Consider the following 25,082-nt stretch of genomic DNA (forward strand, 5'->3'; position numbering starts at 1 on the left):
TACAGTTTAGGTGATATGACCATACTAAATTGCCCTGTAGTGTGTAAGCTAGGTGGTTAGTTTCAGGTATGCTGCATAGTAACAAGCCCAATCACTGCTGGGTTAATCACAGTAATGCCAAGATGAGACCTTTAAATTGTCCTTAATTGGTCACTATGGGCCTCAGTTTGCAGCAGGCAGGATAATCAACATGGGCTTTCCTGCCTAGATTTTAATTCTGGCAGAGGCAGAAGGGAGAGTATGTTTGGGTATGATATCACACTGTCTAAAAGCTCACCACCTCCACAGGATCAGATTCTGCCCAAGCAGGGAAGTTATCAGACAGACTGGGAGCAAAATTAACAGTTTAATGGAGTTCTGAGTGAAGCTGTCACCCAGAAAGTAACTAATAATGTTACCTTTGACAGGGCTAAGGTTTAGAGATAGAGTTAACATTGAAGATAAATAGCATTGATTTCAGAATAAGAAGCATATGGAACAAAGTAAAGCAGAGGATGTGGTAAAAGATATAATGATTACTAATGAAATGAAATTATACACCAAGCAATGAAAGCAATTTCCAACACTGCGGGATTTTTTTCCCTCGATCAAATGGAAAGTTGCAGATCCAATTTTCAGCCTGTGCTTGATTAGGTAATAGTTGTGTGACTGACCTTGGTGTTAGTATGGAATTAAGTAGAATTTCACAGTCAGGGGCCCTGCTGCTGATCACCAGTGAACTTTGCTGAACACATTACATTAATGCAAATTAATTTCCAGACAATAAAATCTAAATCTTATCTAAATCTAGATGTTCAGATGTAGGATTCAGAACCTTATAGGATCTAGTCAGTAACATTCTAACTTCAGCATGAGTTAATAGTTTTAAATGCTAACACCAGAGAATAAAGACAAAAAAACTGCAGATGCTGGAATTCAAAGTAGACAGGCAGGAGGCTGGAAGAACACAGCAAGCCAGGCAGCATCAGGTGGTGCCGAAGTCGGACGTTTCAGGTATAACCCTTCTTCAGGACCTTCTCAAGTAATTTATCTATCACAGAAGTTAAGCTCTCAGGCTTTTCTTTGCAGCCATTCTTGAATAATGTTATAATATTCGCTACCCTCCAGTCCTCCAGGACCTCACCTGTGGCTAATGATAATGCAAAAATATCAGCCAGGGTCTCTGCAATTTCTTCTCTAGCCTCTTGCAGTGTTATTGAATATATCTGGTCAGGACCAGGAGATTTATCTACCTTCACACATTCTAATGCATCCAACATCTCCTCTGCAGTGATATACACTGTCCCCAAGATATCACCACTAACTTCCCCAAGTTCCCAAGTCTTCATGTCTTTCTCCATGGTAAACACAAAGGAGAATTAATTAAGAACCTCTCCAATCTCCTGTGGTTCCACACATGCTTGTCCACTTTGGTCCTTGAGGGGCCCTATTCTCTCTCTTGTTATTATTTTTCCTTTAATATACTTAAAGCACCACTTTGGATTCACCGTAATCTTCTCAGCCAAGGTTATCTTTTTGCCTTCCTGGATTCATTCTTCAGTAAACTCCTGTATATCCTGTATACCTCCAGGACTCCCTTGATCACAGCTGCCTGTACCTGAGCCACACCTTTTTTTCTGGTCAGAGCTTCAATAGCTCTTGTCATCTGGGGTTCCCTATTCCTGCCAACCCTGCCCTCACCCTCACAGGAACATATAGACCTTCAACTCTTGCTATCTCACATTTAAAGACATCCCACTTGCTGGAGGTCCCTCTAATCAACCCCTGCAAGCTCCTGTCTAATTCCATCAAAATTCACCTTGCCCCAATTTAGAACTTGAACCTGTTGGCCAGCTTTGCTTTCTCCATAACTATTACAAAATTAATATAATTGTGGTCACTGGTCTCAAAGTGCGCCCCCACTGTCACCTCCGTCACCTGTCCTGCCCTATTTCCCAAGAGCAGGTTGGGTTTAGCCCCTTCCCGAGTAGGACCGTCCACGTACTGTTGGAGGAAACTTTCCTGAACACAATTAACAAATTCCACCCTATTGTTGGGGTGGCATGGTGGCTCAGTGGCTAGCGCTGCTGCCTCACAGTGCTAAGGACACAGGTTCAATTCCAGCCTTGAGTGACTGAGTTTGCACATTCTCCCCATTCCTACCTGGGTTTCCTCCGGGTGCTCCGGTTTCCTTCCACAGTCCAAAGATGTGCAGGTTAGATGAATTGATCATGCTAAGTTGCCAATAGTGTTAGGTGCTTTAGTCAGAGGGAAATGAGTCTGGGTGAGTTACTCCTTGGAGGGTCAGTGCGGACTTGTTGGGCCAAATGGCCTATTTCCACACTGTAGGGAGTCTATTCTAAACCCTTAACACTCTGGCAGTCCCAGTTTATAAGGTAAAAACAATGACTGCAGATGCTGGAAACCAGATTCTGGATCAGTGGTGCTGGAAGAGCACAGCAATTCAGGCAGCATCCGAAGACAGGCAAAATCGACGTTTCGGGCAAAAGCCCTTCATCAGGAATAAAGGCAGAGAGCCTGAAGCATGGAGAGATAAGCTAGAGGAGGGTGGGGGTGGGGAGAGAGTGGCATAGAGTACAATAGGTCAGTGGGGAAGGAGATGAAGGTGATAGGTCAGGGAGGAGAGGGTGGAATGGATAGGTGGAAAAGGAGCTGGGCAGGTCGGACAAGTCCGGACATGTCAGGGAATCGAGTTGCTGGAGGTTAGAAGCTAGGATGAGGTGGGGGAAGGGGAAATGAGGAAACTGTTGAAATCCACATTGATGCCCTGGGGTTGAAGTGTTCCGAGGCGGAAGATGAGGCGTTCTTCCTCCAGGCGTCTGGTGGTGAGGGAGCGGCAGTGGAGGAGGCCCAGCACCTCCATATACAGGCACTGAGGAAGCAAATGTGGCTGTGATAGCGAGTTTGTTTCAGGACATGGTTGAAGAGCTTCAGGGCTGAGGAAATGACCTGGGAGTTGCAGTGAGAGAGAGACTCCCTGAGATTCTTGTAGAGAGAGGAGGAAAACTTCTTCAAGGCAGGCATCCTTGCAAGAGGATTCGCAGTAGGGTTAAAATCAACGAGGTAAAAACAATGACTGCAGATGCTGGAAACCAGATTCTGGATCAGTGGTGCTGGAAGAGCACAGCAATTCAGGCAGCATCCGAAGACAGGCAAAATCGACGTTTCGGGCAAAAGCCCTTCATCAGGAATAAAGGCAGAGAGCCTGAAGCGTGGAGAGATAAGCTAGAGGAGGGTGGGGGTGGGGAGAGAGTGGCATAGAGTACAATAGTACTCCACCCTCTCCTCCCTGACCTATCACCTTCATCTCCTTCCCCACTGACCTATTGTACTCTATGCCACTCTCTCCCCACCCCCACCCTCCTCTAGCTTATCTCTCCACGCTTCAGGCTCTCTGCCTTTATTCCTGATGAAGGGCTTTTGCCCGAAACGTCGATTTTGCCTGTCTTCGGATGCTGCCTGAATTGCTGTGCTCTTCCAGCACCACTGATCCAGTCCCAGTTTATGTTAGGAAATGAAAATCCCCTACAACGACAACCCTATCCCAACGTCTCCCCAATCTCCCTGCATATTTGTTTCTCTAATTCCCATTGACAATTTGGGGGACTATAGTACAACCCCAGTAACGTCACTATCTCCTTCTTATTTCTTAGCTCCACCCACAATGCCTCACTGGATGATCCTTCAGTTATTTCATCTCTGATTACTGCTGTGATACTTGCTTTAATCAAAAATGCAACTCCCCCTCCCCTCCATCCACCACCTCTGTCTTCCCTAAAGCACCTGTACCCTAGCACGCTAAGCTGCCAGTCCTGGCCCTCTCTTAGCCATGTTTCTGTAATGGCTATAATATTTCTGTCCCACATACCTATCCATGCCTTGAGTTCATCGACCTTCCCTGTCTGCCATCATGCATTGAAATAAATGCAATTTAATCCTTCCTTGCTTCCTGTGATGCTCCAGCCTGACCTGTCTCTTCAACTTACTATTTCTGATTACTGTATCTCCTTCGAGCCTCGCACTTGCCTCCCTGCTGTTGAGGATCCCACCCCCTGCCAATTTAGTTTAAACCCTCTTTTGCAGCATTAGCAAATTGACCACTAAGATTTTGGTGCCCCTCCAGTTCAGGTGCAAACCATCCCTCTTGAACAGGTCAACTCTGCCCCTGAAAAGATCCCAATGATCTCAGAATCTGAATCCCTGTCCTCTGCACCAATTCTTTAGGCAAGCATTCATTTGCCATATCCTCCTCTTCTTACCCTGACTACCACATGGCACTGGAAATAATCCAGAGATTATCCCCAACGAGGTTCTGGTTTTTCCAGCTCTATATAATCGCTCTGCGGAACTTCATCCCTATTTCTACCTATGTCATTTGTGCTAACATGCCCAATGACTTCTGGCTGCTTACCCTCACCCTTGGGAACATTCTGCAGCCACTCCGAGACACCCTTGACCCTGGCACCTAGGAGGCAACACACCATCTGTGGCCCGTTCACAGCCACAGAATCTCCCATCTATCCACCTAACTATCGAGTCTCCTATCACTAAGGTCCTGTTTAACTTTACTGTTTTCTGCTGTGCCCCAAAGCCAGTTGTAGTGCCACCAATCTGTCTTCTGCCACTTTCCCCTAAACGGCCTTTCCCCCAAACAGAATGGGATACTTGCAATCATGCAATGTTTAAAGTCAAACATGTGTAAGAGGCCAGAGTTCGAGGCAGGAACACTTCTCAGATTGTTGTAGAGGTGGTGGAGAATACCTAGACAAGGAGAATTGATGATTTGATGATTTGAAAAGAAAAATTAGCATTATAAAATTGAAGTATTATTGCATGGTCACGCTGCTGCTTCTCGATGTCCAGCTGCTTAATTAGGACTTCCGTTAGGCAGCCATTCTAAATCGAAACATATTGAGCCATTGAAGTGAATCATTCTCAACCAATTCTGCCCCATCATGCTTGGGCTCGAGGATTTTATTACAATCAGTGGGGTCTGAGCCAACTGCTTCTCAACGGAGACCAGCACCAAAGTTATAACCTTAACAATTCCCTGGTATACATTTTCAGTCTAGCTTGGGTCTTGGACAAACTTAAGGCTTGGAGTCCAGAGCGAATCTTGTTAAAGACTGGTTCTGCAATCTCTGATACAGGTGTTGACATCCATTAGAACCAGGTGACCATTTAACCAGACATTTAGAGCCTCACAGTATGGAAACAAATCCTTCAGTCCAATTCGTGCATGCTGATCAAAATTTCCTAAACTAGTCCGATTTGCTACTTGTACACACTTATTGTTATGTCAAGACTAGCGTGGGGGGGGAGGGGAGGGGAGGGGTGGCACGGTGGCTCAATGGTTAGCACTGCTGCCTCACAGCACCAGGGCCCCAGGTTCGATTCCAAACTCGGGTGACTGTCTCTGTGGAGTTTGCACATTCTCCCCGTGTCTGCGTGGGTTTCCTTCGGGTGCTCCAGTTTTCTCCCATAGTACAAAGATGTGCTGGTTAGGTGAATTGGCCATGCCAAATTGCCCATAGTGTTAGGTGCATTAGTCAGAGGGAGATATGTCTGGGTGAGTTACTCTTCGGAGAGTCGGTGTGGGCTGGTTGGGCTGAAGGGCCTGTTTCCACACTGTTAAAGAATCTAATCTAGTCCCAGAAGGAGGTCAAATGGACAGCAGCTTTCAAACACAGGGGCCCTGTGGAACCAAATAGTGAGGGTGAAAATAAGGATGGAAGATCCCAACTACATAGTCATTAGGACAGGAAAAGGACATTTGGCTCCTACTGTTTATCGAAGAGATTGTGACTGGTCTGTATCCTGACTCTGACTGCCCTTGCCTAACAAAATAAAGAAAAATAAAATCTCAGTTTTAAAATTAAATTGATTAAATCAAACCTGCTGAGGCAGTAGGAGGTCACTCACATTACTTATTTTAATTGGTTCTGATTTGAATGTTGCTCAGCAATTTAACTGTTCCAAACCAGTCATAGTGGACTTTCCAGGGTGTGTACTCTCCTGGATCATCTTACTCAGGTCAGGCCTCATCGGACTCCTTTGTTGTCTCGAGTACCATGACCCTTCTTCAGAATGATGCTGCAAGACAGGATCTGAGGAGCATAAATTGGGAGCACAGGCTATCAGGGAAGGATGTCGTGGAAATGTGGAACTTTTTCAAGGAACAGATACGATGTGTCCTTGATATGTATGTACCTGTCAGGCTGGAAAGAGATGGTCGTGTGAGGGAACCTTGGTTGACGAGGGAGGTTGAATGTCTTGTAAGGAGGAAGAAGGAGGCTTACATAAGGTTGAGGAAACAAGGTTCAGACAGAGCGTTGGAGGGATACAGGATAGCCAGGAGGGAGCTGAAGAAAGGGATTAGGAAAGCTAAGAGAGGGCATGAAAAATCTTTGGTGGGTAGGATCAAGGATAACTCCAAGGCCTTTTATGCATATGTGAGAAACATGAGAATGACGAGAACGAGGGTAGGTCCGATCAAGGACAGTAGTTGGAGACTGTGTATTGAGTCGGAAGAGATAGGAGAGGTCTTGAATGAGTACTTTTCTTCAGTATTTACAAATGAGAGGGACCGTATTGTTGAAGAGGAGAGTATGAAACGGACTGGTAAGCTAGAGGAGATACTTGTTAGGAAGGAAGATGTGTTGGGCATTTTGAAAAATTTGAGGATAGACAAGTCCCCCGGGTCTGATGGGATATATCCTAGGATTATGTGGGAAGCAAGAGAGGAAATTGCAGAACCGTTGGCAATGATCTTTTCATCTTCACTGTCAATGGGGGTGGTACCAGGGGACTGGAGAGTGGCGAATGTTGTGCCCCTGTTCAAAAAAGGGAGTAGGGATAACCCCGGGAATTACAGGCCAGTTAGTCTTACCTCGGTGATAGGCAAAGTAATGGAAAGGGTACTGAGGGATAGGATTTATGAGTATCTGGAAAGAGACTGCTTGATTAGGGACAGCCAGCACGGATTTGTGAGGGGTAGGTCTTGCCTTACAAGTCTTATTGAATTCTTTGAGGAGGTGACCAAGCATGTGGATGAGGGTAGAGCAGTGGATGTAGTGTACATGAATTTTAGTAAGGCATTTGATAAGGTTCCCCATGGTAGGCTTATGCGGAAAGTCAGGAGGTATGGGATAGTGGGAAGTTTGGCCAGTTGGATAGAGAACTGGCTAACCGGTCGAAGTCAGAGAGTGGTGGTTGATGGTAAATATTCAGCCTGGAGCCCAGTTACAAGTGGAGTTCCACAGGGATCAGTTCTGGGTCCTCTGCTGTTTGTAATTTTTATTAATGACTTGGAAGAGGGAGTCGAAGGGTGGGTCAGTAAATTTGCAGATGATACGAAAATTGGTGGAGTTGTGGATAGTGAGGAGGGCTGTTGTCGGCTGCAAAGGGACTTAGATACGAAGCAGAGCTGGGCTGAGGAGTGGCAGATGGAGTTCAACCCTGTCAAGTGTGAGGTTGTCCATTTGGAAGGACAAATAAGATTGCGAAATACAGGGTTAACGGTAGGGTTCTTAGTAAGGTGGAAGAGCAGAGGGATCTTGGGGTCTATGTTCATAGATCTTTGAAAGTTGCCACTCAGGTGGATAGAGCTTGTAAGAAGGCCTATGGTGTATTAACGTTCATTAGCAAAGGGATTGAATTCAAGAGTCGTGAGGTGATGTTGCAGCTGTATAGGACCTTGGTAAGGCCACATTTGGAGTACTGTGTGCAGTTCTGGTTGCCTCATTTTAGGAAAGATGTGGAAGCTTTGGAGAGGGTGCAGAGGAGATTTACCAGGATGTTGCCTGGAATGGAGAATAGGTCGTACGAGGATAGGTTGAGAGTGCTAGGCCTTTTCTCATTGGAACGGCGAAGGATGAGAGGTGACTTGATAGAGGTTTATAAGATGATCCGGGGAATAGATAGAGTAGACAGTCAGAGACTTTTTCCCCGGGTACAACAGAGTGTTACAAGGGGACATAAATTTAAGGTGAAGGGTGGAAGGTATAGGAGGGATGTCAGGGGTAGTTTCTTTACCCAGAGAGTGGGGGGGGCATGGAATGCGTTGCCTGTGGGAGTGGCAGAGTCAGAATCATTGGTGACCTTTAAGCGGCAATTGGATTGATACATGGATAGGTGCTTCAGCTAGGACAAATGTTCGGCACAACATCGTGGGCCGAAGGGCCTGTTCTGTGCTGTATCGTTCTATGTAGAACACACATCCTATAATTCTGGAGAGACGTCTGGAGAGAGATAAAGTACATCATTTTCATTGTTGTACTCTGTTAGGAAAAGAGAGCAGTAGTGAATCTGGTGTCTAGTGGGTAAGATTGTATAATCAGTTCCTGGATTGTTGTCTGTAGTTGATAGGGTTCAAATTGGCAGGAGAACCTGGCTCCGTGGAATGCACCTCCTGCAATATGTGGGAAATTTTCCGGTGTCCATGCTGACTACATATACACGAAGTGTGTTCAGCTGCAGCTCCTGTTTCACTGTGGAGCACCTGGAGTTGCGGATGGACTCATTATAGCATATCCATGAGGCTGACAATGTTGTGGATATTACATTTAGGGAGTTGGCCACACCATCAGTGATGGTTACACAGACAGAGAAGAGTTGGGTAACCACCAGGAAAATGAGTAGGCTTGGGCAAGTAGTGGAGGAATCCTTGAGGCCATTCCACTCTCAAACAGTTATATCATTTGGATATTGTTGCTGGGGGATGGGGGGATGACCTCTCAGCAGCAGCGCCATCAATGGCACAATGACTAGTGCTGTTGTACAACAGGGAGAGTCAAAGTGTGTGTGAGCAATATTGATAGGGGATTCCGTAGTCAGAGGCACAGGTAAGTGTTTCTGTAGCTACAACAAGACTCCAAGATGGTGTGTTGCCTCTCTAGTGCCAGGGTCAAGGATGTCTCTGAACAGGCACAGGATATTCTGATGGGGAGGGTGAACAGCCAGAGGTTATGGCCCATATTGGTACAATTGAAAGAGGGAGAAGGAAAGATGAGCTCCTGCAAAGTGACTTCAGGGAGTTAGGTAGGAAATTGAAAAGCAGAATCCCTAAAGTTATAATCTCCGGATTACAAGTTGTGCTATGTGCATGTGCCACTAAAACTCAAAAGCAGAAGATAGTTTGTGGTGAAAGAGCTGTGTAGCATTGAGGGCTTCAGGTTTGTGGATCATTAGGATGTCTTTCAGGGCAGATGAGACTTGTACAAGAAGGACAAATTGCACCTAATCTGGAGGGGCACCAATAATCTTGGAGGGAGGTTTGCTTGTGCCGCTTGGGAGAATTTAAATTAGTGTCATAGTGGGGTGTGGGAAGTAGACAATAGGTTAGCAAGTAAAATGACCAAGGAGGAGTCAGATACAAAGGCCAGTCAGACTAAGACAGGGAGATGTTAATGTGAGGAGTGGGTAAGGCAGATGAACTTAGAGCATGAATTAATAAACATTTTTTATTTATTCATGAAATGTGGGCATCACTGGCTAGATCAATACTTACCATCCATCCCTAATTGTCCAGATGGCAGTTAAGAATCAACCACTTTATTGTGGGTCTAGAGTCGTTTTTCAGGGAGATGGAGCTGAAAGAGGTGAGAGAGCTGTGTTATTGATAAGGGAGAATATCACAGCTAGTACTGAGGGAGGGCACCTCAGAAGGCTCATCCAGCAAGGCCACTTGGGTAGATCTCAGGGAAAGGAGGGGCGGAATCACTAAGATGGGATTGTACTACAGGCCTCCCAACAGCCAACAGGTGATAAAGGAACAGATATGTGGACAGATTATGGAAAAGTGTAAAAACAAAGTGGTTGTAATGGTGGGTGATTTTAGCTTCTCTTGTGTTGACTAACACTCGTTTAGTGCCAGGGCTTAGGATGAGGGGGAATTTGTTAGATGTGTCAAGGATTTTTTTTGAAGTAACATGTAAATAATCCAACTTGAGAAGGGGCCATGATTGACCTGGAATTGGGCAATGAGCTGATCTCAAGTCTCAATGGGGGAGCATTTCGAGAACAGTGATCATATTTCCATAAGTTTTAAGTTACTTATGGATCAGCACAAGAGTAGTCCTTGGATGAGAGTACTAAATCGGGGGAAGGCTAACAACCACAATATTATACAGGAACTGAGAAGTGTAGATTGGGAGTGGCTCTTTGAGGGTGAATTCACATCTGGCATGTGGGAATCTTTTAAAGAGTTCAGGACCAGCATGTTCCTATGAAAATGAAGGAAAAGGATAGCAAGATTCGGAAACCAGGGATGACAAGAGAAATTCAGAAGTTAGTCAAAAAGAAACATGAGGCATTCATAAGGTAGATAGGGCAGATAGAGCCCTAAAACAATACAAACATAGCAAGAAGGAACTCAAACAGGAAGTAGAAGGGCCAAAGGGGGCCATGAAATGTCTTTGGCAAACAGGATTAAGTAAAATCCCAAGGCATTTTATACTTATACAAGGAACAAGAGGGTAGCTAGGGAAAGGGTAGGTCCAATCAAGGACAAAGGACCATATTTATGCGTGGAGCCGGATGAAGTGAGTGAGGTCCTTAACAAATACTTTGCATTGGTATTCACAAAGGAGAAGATTCTGATGGATGGTCAATCTTGGAGAGGTATACTCTGTATTGACATTCTAGCACATGTCAATTCAAAAAAAGGAGGTGGTGTTGGGTAGTTTGAAAAGTATTAAGGTAGACACATCCTCACATTCTGATGGGATCTATCCAGAATGCAGATTGAGGCAAGAGAGAAAATTGCTGTGGCCTTGTATGATATCTTTGTAATCTTATTATCACAGGAGAGGTCTCAGAGGACTGGAGTATAGCTAATGTTGTTCCTTTGTTTAAGAAGAGCAATTACGATAATCTGGGAAATTACAGGCCGGGGATCCTTAGGTCAGCATTGGGAATATATTGGAGAAGATTCTTTGGCATAGGATTTACTCACATTTAGAATGAAATGAACTTATTAGTAATAAGCAGCATGGTTTGTGTGGGGAAAGTTGTATCTCACAAAATTAAGAGATTTTTGAAGAAGTGATGAAGATGATTGATGAGAGCAGGGTGGTAGATTTTGTCTGTATGGACTTAGGCAAGGCTTTTGACAAAGTTCCTCATGGCAGGCTGATCCAAAAGGTGAAGTCACGTGGGATCCACAGTGAGCTGGTACAATGGATATAAAATTGCCTTAATATAAGACAAAGAGTGATGGAAGGATGCTTTTCTGACTGAAGATCTGTGATCAGTGGTGTTCCACAGGAATCAGCGTGGAGCGTGGTGGTAGCCCAGTGCGGAGCATGGCGGTGGCAAATGAGCAGACCATGTGGAGGCCTTCTGTGCTGGTCTGCTGCAGAGAGCCCTTGGAGAGAGACTGCAATGTGTCTTTTTAACTTTGCTTCTTGTTGCTCTGACCTATAGTCATACTGTGATTAGCTGTAATGTAATCTTCATTTTATTCTTCATTTCTTTAGTCTGTAACTAATGATTGTGTACCTAGATATCTGTACCAAAGATGGTGCCATATGTTGGTGACATTGTTACACTGTAACAAATCTTGTAACTGAAGAAGCTGTACCTAGATACCATTGTAATGAAGATGGCGCTATAAGTGATGACTTATAAACTCATTTGAGTACTCATTTGAGTACATGTGACAAAAAAGCTAATTCAATTCCTGTTGTTTGTAATATATATAAATGATTTGGAGAAGAATGTTGGTGACCTGATTAGTAAGTTTAAGAACAAAGATTGCAGAAACTGTGGGTAGTGAGAACGATTAGCAGAAGATACAACAGGATACAGATAGGCTAGAGACTTGAGCAAAGAAATAGCAGATAGAGTATAATCCAAATAAATGTGATGTGATGCATCTTGGAATATCTAATACAGGAGGGAAGTATATAGTAAATGGTAGAACCCTTAGTTGCAACAACATATAGATGGATCTAGGCATAAAGATCCATAGTTTCCTGAAAGTTGAAACACAAGTGGATAAGGTGGTCAAGAAGGCAAAAGGCATGCCAGCCTTTTTCAGTTGGGGTACAGAGTATAAAAATTGACAAGTCATGTTGCGGCTGTATAGAACTTTAGTTAGGCCAGATTTGAAATATTGTGTCCAGTTATGATCGCTACAGTACCAGAAATATGTAGAGACTTTGGAGAGGGTAAAGAAATGGTTTACCAGGACATTGCCTGGTATCTTAGCTATTGAAGTATCTTAGCTATGAGGAGAGATTGGACAAACCTGTTTTGTTTTCACCTGAACATCAAAGGATAGGGGTCGATCTGATAGAAGTTTATAAAATTATGACAAGCATCAATAGAATGGATAGTCTGTATTCTTCCCAAGGTAGAAATATCAACTTGAACGGATCATAAGTTTAAGGTGAGAGGGGGAAAATTTAAAACAGATGTGTGAGGCAAGTACTTTATACAGAGGGTAGTGTCTGGAATGCACTGCCAGAGGACGGGGTGGAGGCAGATACAATAACAATGTTTAGGAGATTAAAAATCACACAACACCAGGTTATAGTCCAACAGGTTTAATTGGAAGCACACTAGCTTCCAAAGTTTGAAACCTCAACATCCGCGTTTTTGCCTGCCGCGTTTTTGTCAGGTGACAATCAGGTGACAATCACCTGATGAAGAAGCGTTGCTCCGAAAGCTAGTGTGCTTCCAATTAAACCTGTTGGACTATAACCTGGTGTTGTGTGATTTTTAACTTTGTACACCCCAGTCCAACACTGGCATCTCCAAATAATGTTTAGGAGGCATTTGACACATATGAATAGGCAGAGGATAGAGGCATATGGATTGCATAGAGGCAAAAGGTTTCTAGTTTAGAAAGGATCATGTCTTGTTGCAGTCTTGGTGGGCTGAAGGTTACTGTTTTGTACTTTTTTTGTTCTTTGTGAATGAGTAAATAATTATGGGAAAGGGGAGAGGTCACATAATCAGAAGACCAAGCATAATTGGAAATAAAGTGAGGTGACAGGTCATTTCAACATGTAACAATGGAGTAAGAACAGATGATTTTAAATTATCCACCTATTAAACATTCGTCCAATTGTCCTTTCAATTGATATCAACTAATAGGAAATTCAGTACAATAGGTAGACCATTGCTCATCATATACCTTCACTTAATGTCACTCTCAAAGTGAATGACGCCACTGTGGAAAAATCTGAATTGAGCAGGCAAAAACGCGGATGTTGAGGTTTCAAACTTTGGAAGCAATTGAACACAGAATGGAGTGAAATTTGACAGGTACTAGATTCAAAATCACAATATTACATCAGTTGCCCATTACATGCCCCACCCGATACCCAATTCTTTCAATATCCGTGGATACTAATACTGGAAGCGGAGCTTGTTTGTAAGGGCGATTATTGTAAAACATTTTTACGGCCAAGGGAAAAGATCAGAAATGTAATGAACTGGTGGCAGTAGTTTATAGCCTCTGACTGTAGCTAACGATGGGAGTAGCGTACAGGCTCTTTACAGCAGCTGTTTTGTAAGACAGAGAATAAATCATGAGATAATGAGGGTATAGGTCTTTCTGCTATAATGTGCATTTCGTTAATGAGAATTCACCTTAGCACAATTGATGAATTGGTGACATTGTTTCCAAAGCACAAACTTTTAAAACATGTATTGGCTGTAATGCGAATACATTGCCTACACTTCAAGTGCTGTTTCTAAAGCGTAATTTTTCTACAATGCAGGGCTTCACAAGAACGTAATCATCACATTATAGAAGAACTACCTGTATGTAAAAAAGGTAGTTCCCTAATGATTGATAAGTGCAATCTTCATGTAGATTGAGAAAATCAAATTGAAAAAGGTGGTCATGAGGAAGAATTCATTCAATCTGTCTGGGGCAGTTTCTTATGTTATGCATAAGTTATGCATAACTTATGTTATTCATAAGTTATGCATCCAACCAGGAATCAGACTATTTTGAATCTGGTAATATGTAATGCGGCATGTTTAATAAATTGTCTCAAAGTAAGAGAGGTGCCTCTGAATCAGTGATCCTAATATCGTAGAATTTAGCATTCAGTTTGAGATTGAGAAATTTGGTTTGGAAACAACTGTGCTTAAAAAAAAGGATAATTATATTGGGTGGTAAGGTGACTGAGTGATTAGCACGGCTACCTCACAGTACCAGGGACCTGGGCTTCATTCCAGCTTTGGGTCTGTCTGTATGGAGATTGCATGCTCTGAATGGTGCACCGTGCTTGGGGTTAAGGATAGTATCAAATTGAAAGAAAACGTGTACGTTATGGGAAGCCATAGGATAGAGTAAGTTTTAAAAGCCAACAGAGTATGAGCCGAGAAAAACCTGTAAGGACAAACTGAAATAATATCAAAATAGACAGCAAGAAATTCTTTAGATATATCAAAAGGAAAAGAGAGACAAAGTGAACATAAAGAATGTAACAGCAGAGCATTTGAAAAGACTAAGAAATAAAGTAGTGTCAGCATAACGTCACAAAGGAGAAATCATGCCTGACAAATTTATTACAGTTCTTTGAGAAGGTAACAAGCAGGGTCAATAAAGTGGAACTAGTGGATATAATATATTTGGATTTCCACAAGGCATTCAACAAAGACCCACACAAACAGTGTTATCAGATTAGCCATGATCTCATCAAATGGCAGAGCAAACTCGATGGGCCAAAAGCCCTATTTCTGTGTTCTACAGTGTGTAGTCTAATGGGTCAAACAAAGGTTCTGGAGAAACTTCTGGAGATATTTGCAATATGCTACAATTTACCCATCCACTGTTGTGCAAGCTTTGTGCTCCACAGAGTTACTACCAATCCCATAGAATGGAAACATCACTTTACTATCCTTTCTATCCTAGGAATAGTATTGCAGAGAAACTAACTAAGGTTAAAGAAATGGAATATACCACAGGAGACAAAAGGAATCAAATAAAGGTAAGGTGACATTATCAATCACCATTATTAAGAATGGACAAAAGTCCATCAACACCCGAGATATGATGATGTTAAGGTACTTATCAAGCAATGCATCTGTGAGGGGACATTGCACTTACCAAATAAAAACACAACACCAAGTGGACCTTCATGATACATAATTTTGTCATTGAGTTTCACCACCACAGGTTGTTTTTCTATGTAAAGTGCGAGGACTGTTAAAGTAATTTGGTAGTAGTCAGTAAGAGGCTTCTCAGTCAACTCTGTAACATTAAGGCAAGGTGTTTCATTGCAGCAAAACAGTTTAACCAAATTTGGCTTCTGACAATATTACAAGTATACATGAGAATACAAAAGTGAACAATGCAAGTGACAAGAGTAAGCTTGCCGAAAATATAAAAACTGACTACAAAAGCTTCTGTAGATATGTGAAGAGAAAAAGACTATTGAAGATAAATGTAGGCCCCTCAGAAGGGCCTACAGTTAGAATCAGGTGAATTCTTAATGGACAACAGAGATGGCAGATCAATTGAACAAATACTTTTGATCTGTCCAACGAGGAGGACACAAATAACCTTTCAGAAATGCAAGGGGATGGGGGAGGCGGGGTCAAGTATGAATTGAATTGAATTGAATTTATTGTCATTTGTACCGAGGCACAGTGAAAAGCTTTGTCTTGCGAGCAATACAGGCAGATCACAGAGTTAAGTATTATAGATACGTAAATAATAGGTAAACAGCAGCAAAAACAAAAATACAGGTATAGGCGAATGTTAAGGGTTTGTGAGTCCATTCAGTATTCTAACAACAATAGGGTAGAAACTGTTTCAAAACCGGCTGGTGCGTGTGTTAAGGCTTCTCCCAGATGGTAGAGGTTGTAGAAAAACATTGCCACTGTGGAATGGATCTTTGAGAATGCTGGCGGCCTTTCCTTGACAGCGGGCCTGATAGATGGATTTTATAGATGGGAGGTTGCCCTTTCTGGGTAAAAACAAGGACTGCAGATGCTGGAAACCAGAGTATAGATTAGAGTGGTGCTGGAAAAGCACAGCAGGTCAGGCAGCATCCAAGGAGCAGGAAAATCGACGTTTCGGGCAAAAGCCCCTCATCAGGAATAGAGGGAGGGTGACTGCAGAGTGAAGAGATAAATGAGAGGGGGGTGGGGGTGGGGAGAAAATAGCATAGAGTACTATTGTGAATAGGGGTGGGGATGGAGGTGATAGGTCAGAGAGGGGGGTGGGGAAAGGTAGCAATGTGTACAATGGGTGAGTGGGGGAGGGGATGAAGGTGATAGGTCAGAGAGGAGGGTGGAATGGATAGGTGGAAAGGAAGATAGGCAGGTAGGACAGGTCATGAGGACGGTGCTGAGCTGGAAGGTTGGAGCTGGGGTGAGGTGGGGGAAGGGGAAATGAGGAAACTGGTGAAATCCACCAGTTGCTCTTTCTGTTACTGTCTCCGATCTTGAATGGTACAGTTGCCATACCAAGTAGTGATACATCCAGAAATAAATCCTTATCAGTCAGGAAATAATATTGGGGCAACTGTTGGAATTAAAACGCAACAAGTCCCTAGGGCACAATGCTCTGCATTCTGGAGTACTTAAGGAACTGGCCCTAAAAATAGTGGACACATTGGTGATCATTCTATAGGCTCTGGAAGAGTTCCCATGGACTGAAGGGTTGCTAATGTCATGCCGTTTTTCATAAAAAAAAGGAGTGTGAAAATGGAGTATTATAGTCTGGTTAGTCTGACATCAGGGGTGCAGAAAATGCTGGAGTCAATTATTAGGTGAGCATTTGGAAAGCAGTGATAGGATGTTTCTAATACAAATACTGTAATTACCACAGTTTCTAAACCACAAAATGAAACTAAAACAACAAAGTCACAAAACAGAATTCAAAAATGTAGACAAAAAAACATGAAATAGATGTTGTCATAGACAAGGTAGAGTCACCTTAGTCACCAGACTATGAGGCTGCTCTCTCATTGGAGAGAGAGTTGTCTGGTGACAGTTTAACAGGAAGCTCACCATGCCTCAGGTGAGGGGAGAGCTTGAAAAGGCGAGTCTTTCACAATCACCTCCATGGTATCGGAATTGAACCCATGCTGTTGGCATCACTGTGCATTGCAAACTGGCTGTCCAGCCAAGAGGGAGTCATAGCCAAGAAGGAGTGTTAAAATTGAATACTTTTTCTGGTTGACCTATGCTGTTACATACCAGAGAGAAGAGGATTTAGCTTTTGTCCTGGTAATTGTTAATAAAATGGTTCAATAGCAACCATTTTAACTCCAACAAGAGTCATTTTTTAAAAAGGAAAATCTATTTAAACAAGATATAGCTTTCACAAAAAAAATTAGGATCTTCCTTTTTTATTGCATACAGTTCTGGTCACCACACTACCAGAAGGATATGGATGGTTTGGAGAGGGTACAGAAAAGGTTTACCAGGATGTTGCCTGGTTGGGGAATTTTAGCTTTGAAGAAAGGCTGATAGACTGGAAGACAGGATGCTGAGGGGTGGCCTAATAGAAGTTTATAAGATTCTGAATAGCAAGAATAGAATGCAAAGTATGAAGCTTTTTTCCCCAGGGTGGAGGGGTGGAGGAGTCAATTATTATGGGACACAGTTTCAAGGTGTGAGGGATGGGGGAGGGGGAATTTAAAAGAGAAATGCAAGGCAAGTTTTCACATAAAGGGTGGTGAGTGCTTGAAACATGCTGCCAGAGGAGATGGTGGAAGCAGACACAATAACAGCATTCAAGAAGCACCTGAACGAACACGTGAATTGGAAGGGAAGAGCCGTATTGCTCTTGTTCTTGTTCCTTCATGCCTTCTGGGCATGACAATATAGAAAATAGAGACAGAAATTGATAGCTAAAATTTTAAGTGCTGGTTCTGGGTGCATTAAAATTTTTTCTTACAATAAAATAGATGTCCATCTTGAACATCAAAGAAAATACAATTTAAAATTAAAGGCATTCAAAATGTCTCGTCCATGCCTTTCTCACCCATAGTCAAGAGTGTGGTGCTGGAAAAGCACAGCAGGTCAGGCAGCATCCGAAGAGTAGGAGAATTGACATTTCAAGCACAAGCCCTTCATCAGGAATGGAAGGCTCCTATGAAGGGCTTATGCCCGAAATGTCGATTCTCCTGCTCCTTGGAAGCTGCCTGACCTGCTCTGCTTTTCCAGCACCACATTCTTGACTCTAATCCCCAGTATATGCAGTCCTCACTTTCTCTTCTTTTCTCACCCATAGTCCCATTCACCCATCATCATTGTACACATTGATGTACACTGGGCAATCAGTCAAGCAATGCCTCTATTTTGGACCAAATTTGTCAAATTTATCTATGCCCTTGCTGCGTCTGTAACCTTCTCCAGTCTTACAACTCTCATCTATTTGTAAGATTGTGAGCAGTTTAGATCCTCATACTTAAGAACAGATGGCCATGGAGGGGATCCAAAGGAATGAAAGAAGGGATGAAGGGCTTGTCATGTGAGGAGAACTTGAGGATTCTGGCTCTGTACCAGATGGAGTTTAGAAGGATTAGGAGGGAATTGCATTCAAACTTATAAAATACTGAGATGCTGGGATTGAGTGGAGAAGATGTTTCCTCTACCAGGAGAGTTAGGACCTAAGGGCATAGCGTCAGAGTAAGGGACAAGAAGAACAAGGAACAAAGGAAAATACAGCACAGGAACAGGCCCTTCTGCCCTCCAAGCCTGTGCCGACACATTTTGCCCTTCCAAACTAAACCTGTCTTCACTTACAGGATCCATACCCCTCTATTCTCTTCCTATTCATGTATTCATCCAGGTGTTTCTTGAATGCTGCTATTGTGCCTGCTTCCACCACCTTCTCTGGCAGCATATTCTCAGCACTCATCACCCTTTGTCTGTCGCCTTGCACATCTCTTTTAAACTTCATTGAACTTTGAACCTATGTCCCTTAGTACGTGACCTGGAGAAAGTGAGGACTGCAGATGCTGGAGATCAGAGTCAAAACATGTGGCACTGGAAAAGGACAGCAGGTCAGCCCTTCACGATGGAGGACTTATGCCCGAAACGTCGATTCTCTTGCCCCTCAGAGGCTGCCTGACCTGCTGTGCTTTTCTAGCACCACACTTTTCAACTTAGTAATTGACACCTCCACCCTGGGAAAAAGCTTCATACTTTCCACTCTACTCATACCACTCACAATCTTATAAACTTGCATCAGATCGGCACTCAACCTCCTGTGTTCCTGTGAAAACAAACCCAGTATATCCAACCTTTCTTCAGAGTTAAAATTCCCCACATCAGGCAACATCCTGATAAATCTTTTCTGTACCCTCTCTAAAGCATCCACAGCCTTCTGGTAGTGTAGTGACCACTATTATGTGTATCGTCTGCAAACTTACTAATTTGACCAGCTACATTTTCCTCCAAATCATTAATGTAGACTACAAACCTCAGAGGTTCTAGCAGTGATCCCTATGGAACACCACTAGTCATAGTCCTCCATTCTGAAAAGCATCTTTCCTCAGCTAACCTCTGTTTCCTATGATTAAGCCAGTTCTGTATTCATCTTGCCAGCTCACCCAGATACGATTTGACTTCACCTGTTGTACCAGTCTGTAATGAGGAACTTTATCAAAGGCATTACTGAATTCCATGTAGGCAGTAATGGAGTTTGCACGTTCTCCCCGTGTCTGCCTGGGTTTCCTCCGGGTGCTCCGGTTTCCTCCCACAGTCCAAAGATGTGCAGGTCAGGTGAATTGGCCATGCTAAATTGTCCATAGTGTTAGGTAAGGGGTAAATGTCGTGGTCTGGGTGGGTTGTGCTTCGGTGGGTCGGTGTGGACTTGTTGGGCCGAAGGGCCTGTTTCCACACTGTAATGTAATCTAATCTAATAATCTAATCTGTCAAACATCAACTGCTTTTCCATCAATCATCTTCGTCACCTCCTCAAATAATTTGTACAAGTCAGTGAGGCACGACCTCTGCCCTGCTCAAAACCTGTCTATCACTTATAAATCCATTTGCTTCTAAATGTATAGATCTTGTCTCTGAGAATCTTTTCCAATAGTTTCCATACCACTAACGTGAGGCTCACATGCCTGTAATTTCCTAGATTATCCCTGTTACCTTTCTTAAGCAATGGGAGAACATTGGCGAATCTTCAGTTCTCTGGGACCTCGCCTTTGGCCATATAGGACACAAAGGTGTCTGCCAATGCTTCAGCAATTTGTTCTCTTGCCTTCCTCAGTATCATAAAACATATAGAACATAGAACATTACAGTGCAGTACAGGCTCTTTAGCCCTCGATTTTGTGCTGACCCGTGAAACCAATCTGAAACCTATCTATCTTACACTATTCCATTTCCATCCATATGTTTATCCAATGACCATTTAAATGCCCTTACAATTGGCGAGTCTACTACTGTTGCAGGCAGTGTGTTCCACACCCCTACTACTCTGAGTAAAGAAACTACCTCTGACATCTGTCTTATATCTATCACCCCTTAACTTAGAGTTATGTCTCCTCATGTTAGCCATCGCCAGCTGTGCAAAAAGGTTCTCACTGTCCATCGTATCTAATCTTCTGATGATCTTCTATGCCTTTATTAAGTCACCTCTCAACCTTCCTCTCTCGAACGAAAACAGCTTCAAGTCCCTCCACTTTTCCTTGTAAAACTTTCGCTCCATACCAGGCAACATCCTAGTAGATCTCTTCTGAACCCTCTCCAAAACATCCACACCCTTCTGATAATGTGGTGACCACCATTATTTGTATCGTCTGCAAACTTACTAATTAGACCAGCTACATTTTCCTCCAAATCATTTATGTAGACTACAAACCTCAGAGGTCCTAGCAGTGATCCCTATGGAACACCAGTAGTCATAGTCCTCCATTCTGAAAAGCATCTTTCCACAGCTAACCTGTTTCCTACGATTAAGCCAGCTCTGTATTCATCTTACCAGCTCACCCAGATATCTTTTGTACCAGTCTGTTATGAGGGACCTTAACAAATGCATTACTGAAGTCCATGTAGACAACATCTAACTGCTTTTCCATCAATCATCTTCGTCACCTCCTCAAATAATTTGTACAAGTCAGTGAGGCACGACCGCTGCCCTGTTCAAAACCATTCTGTCTATCACTTATAAGTCCACTTTCTTCTAAATGTATAGATCTTGTCTCTGAGAATCTTTTCCAATAGTTTCCATACCACTAACGTGAGGCTCACATGCCCGTAATTTCCTGGATTATCCCTGTTACCTTTCTTAAGCAATGGGAGAACATTGGCGAATCTTCAGTTCTCTGGGACCTCACCTTTGGCCATATAGGACACAAAGGTGTCTGCCAATGCTTCAGCAATTTGTTCTCTTGCCTTCCTCAGTATCATAAAACATATAGAACATAGAACATTACAGGCCCTTCAGCCCTCGATTTTGCGCTGACCTGTGAAACCAATCTGAAACCTATCTGTCTTACACTATTCATTTTCATCCATATGTTTATCCAATGACCATTTAAATGCCCTTAAAATTGGCAAATCTACTACTATTGGAGGCAGGCCATTCCACACCCCTACTACTCTCAAAATAAAGAAACTACCTCTGATATCTGTCCTATATCTATCACCCTTCAATTTAGAGTTATGTCCCCTCATGTTAGCCATCGCCATCTCACTGTCCCTCATATCTAATTTTCTGATGATCTTCTATGTCTCTATTAAGTCACCTCTCAACCTTCTTCTCTCAAATGAAAAAAGCCTCAAGTCCCTCCGCATTTCCTCGTAAAACTTTCATTCCATACCAGGCAAAATCCTAGTAAATCTCCTCTGATCCCTCTCCCAAGCTTCCACATACTTCCTATAATGTGGTGATCAGAACTGTATGCAATACTCCAAGTGCACCAAAGTTTTGTACAGCTGCAGCATGACCTCATGGCTCTGAAACTCAGTCATAGAGTCATAGAGTCATAGAGTCATAGAGATATACAGCATGGAAATAGATCCTTCGGTCCAATTCGTCCATGCAAACCAGATATCCCAACCCAATCTAGTCCCAAGTCCCATCCAGTTCAAGGCACTTATCTATTTTCACACTTGCCAGAATTGCTAACACCTCCTCCTTGTGAACCTCAATCCCATCTAGTCTAAGAGCCTGTATCTCAGTACTCTCCTTGACAACATTGTCTTTTTCCAAAATGACGAAAAATATTAATTTAGCATTTCCCCTACCTCCTTAGAATCCACACACAACTTCCCATTACTATCCTTGATTGGCCCTAATCTTACTCTACTCATTCTTTTATTCCTGATATACCTGTAGAAAGTTTTAGGTTTTTCTTGATCCTATCTGCCAATGACTTCTCATGTCCCCACACAGCTCCTCTTAGCTCTCTCTTTAGGTCCTTCCGGGCTAACTCATAACTCTCAAGCGCCCTAACTGAGCTTTCATGTCTCATCCTAACATAATTTGGAGATGCCGGTGTTGGACTGGGGTGTACAAAGTTAAAAATCACACAACACCAGGTTATAGGTTTAATTGGAAGCACACTAGCTTTCAGAGCGACGCTCCTTCATCAGGTGATAGTGGAGAGCTCGATCGTAACACAGAATTTATAGCAAAAATTTACAGTGTGATGTAACTGAAATTATACATTGAAAAATTGATTGTCTGTTAAGCCTTTCATCTATTAGAATACAGTGATAGTTTCACTTCTTTCATGTGTAAATCACGAAACCTTTTTTTTTAAGTTGCATTCTCGGGTTAGCTGTTAACAATGGTGATAGCTAGACAATGTGTTGAAGGTATTAGCCCCCTGTGTTCTCTGTCTATGCCATGATGTTAAGATTGATTCTAATCTAAAAAGTGAGATAACGGAGTTTTACATACATTCATGCAGTTTTTGAATGAATTTATGTAAAACTCCGTTATCTCACTTTTTAGATTAGAATCAATCTTAACATCATGGCATAGACAGAGAACACAGGGGGCTAATACCTTCAACACATTGTCTAGCTATCACCATTGTTAACAGCTAACCCGAGAATGCAACTTTAAAAAAAAGGTTTTGTGATTTACACATGAAAGAAGTGAAACTATTACTGTATTCTAACAGATGAAAGGCTTAACAGACAATCAATTTTTCAATGTATAATTTCAGTTACATCACACTGTAAATTTTTGCTATAAATTCTGTGTTACGATCGAGCTCTCCACTATCACCTGATGAAGGAGCGTCGCTCTGAAAGCTAGTGTGCTTCCAATTAAACCTGTTGGACTATAACCTGGTGTTGTGTGATTTTTAACTTTGTACATCCTAACATAAGCCTTCTTCTTCCTCTTGACAAGAGATTCAACTTCTTTAGTAAACCATGGCTCCCTCACTCAACTATTTCCTCCCTGCTTGACATACTTATCAAGGATATACAGTAGCTGTTCCTTGAATAAGCTCCATATTTCAAATTGTGCCCATCCCCTGCAGTTTCCTTCCCCATCCTATGCATCCTAAACCTTGCCTAATCACATCATATTTGCCTTTACCCCAGCAATGACTCTTGTCCTGTGTCACGTACCTATCCCTTTCTATCACTAAAGTAATCATAACCAAATTGTGGTCACTATCACCAAAGTGCTCACCTACTTCCAAATCTAACAACTGACCTGGTTCATTACCCAGTACCAAATCCAATTTGGCCTCAACCCTTGTTGGCTTGTCTGGATAATGTGGAGAAAGTAAGGACTGCAGATGCTGGAGACCAGAGTTGAAAAGTGTGGTGCTGGAAAAACACAGCAGGCCAGGCAGCATCCAAGGAGCAGGAGAATTGATATTTCGGGCATAAGCCCTTCTTCAGGAAGGGCTTATGGCCGGAAAGTCGATTCTCCTGCTCCTTGGATGCTGCCTGGCCTGCTGTGTTTTTCTAGATAATGTGTCAGGAAACCATTATGCACACGTTGAACAAAATCTGGCCCATCTAATGTACTCAAACTATAGTATTTCCACTCAATATATGGAAATTTAAAGTCCACCATAACAACTACCCTGTTACTCTCGCTCTTATCCAGAATTATCTTTGCTATCTTTTCCTCTACATCTCTGGAACTTTTCGGAGGCTATAAAAAACTCCCAACAGGGTGACCTCTCCTTTCCTGTTTCTAACCTCAGCCCATACTACCTCAGTAGATGAGCCCTCAAACCTTTTTCTGCCACTATAATACTGTCCTTGACTAACAATGTCACACCTCCCCCTCTTTTACCATCTTCTCTGTTCTTACTGAAATATCTAAAACCTGGAACCTGCAACAACCATTCCTATGCCTGCTCTATCCATGTCTCTGAAATGGCCGCAACATGGAACTCATAGATTCCAACCCATGCTGCAAATTCAACTACTTTATTCTAGATGCTCTTGGTGTTGAAGTAGACACACCACCAACCATCTTCCTGCTTGCAAGTAAACTCTTGTAACTTTGAAACCTCATTTCTGACCTCATTACTCTCAACCTCCTGGACACTGGAACTACAATTTAGGTTCCAATCCCCTTGCTGAATTAGTTTAAACCCTCCCGAACAGCTTTGGCAAATTTCCCCAATTATCCAGGTATCTGAAACCTTCCCTCCTGCACCATCCCTGTAGCCACGTGTTCAACTCCTCTCTCTCCCTATTCCTCGCCTTGCTAGCATGTGGCATGAGCAACAAACCAGAAATAACAACACTGTTTGTTCTAGCACTAAGCCTCCACCCTAGCTCTCTGAATTTCTGCCTTAAATCCCCATCATTTTTCCTACCTATATCATTAGTACCTATGAGGACCACGACTTGGGGCTGCTCCCCCTCCTCCTCAGGGATCCAGAAAACACGATCGGAGACATCACGAACCCTGGCACCTGGGAGGCAACACACCAAACGTGAGTCTCTCTCATTCCCACAGAACCTCTATCTGTCCCCTTAACTATGGAGTCCGCAATAACTAATGCTCTGCTCCTCTCCCCACTTGCCTTCTGAGCAATAGGGACAGACTCTGTGCCAGAGACTTGTATCCCATTACTTATCCTTGGTAAGTTATTTTCCTCCCCCAACAATATCCAAAATGGTATACTTGTTATTGAGGGGACCGGCCACAAGGGTTCCTT

General features: G+C 42.9%; 1 long non-coding RNA gene across 1 annotated transcript in view; it reads left to right on the top strand.

Annotated features, from left to right (window-relative positions):
- LOC148148989 (uncharacterized) overlaps positions 1-25,082 on the top strand; it is a 278,572-nt gene that overhangs the window by 200,470 nt on the left and 53,020 nt on the right. Inside the window, exon 2 of the long non-coding RNA XR_015758482.1 lies at positions 14,876-14,951. This is a non-coding gene — a long non-coding RNA (uncharacterized LOC148148989). The remainder of the gene's footprint in view (positions 1-14,875; positions 14,952-25,082) is intronic.

Source organism: Chiloscyllium plagiosum, unplaced genomic scaffold, assembly GCF_037043375.1.
Source record: "Chiloscyllium plagiosum isolate Xiang-an unplaced genomic scaffold, Cpla_swu_hap1 HiC_scaffold_10, whole genome shotgun sequence".
Taxonomy (NCBI): domain Eukaryota; kingdom Metazoa; phylum Chordata; class Chondrichthyes; order Orectolobiformes; family Hemiscylliidae; genus Chiloscyllium; species Chiloscyllium plagiosum.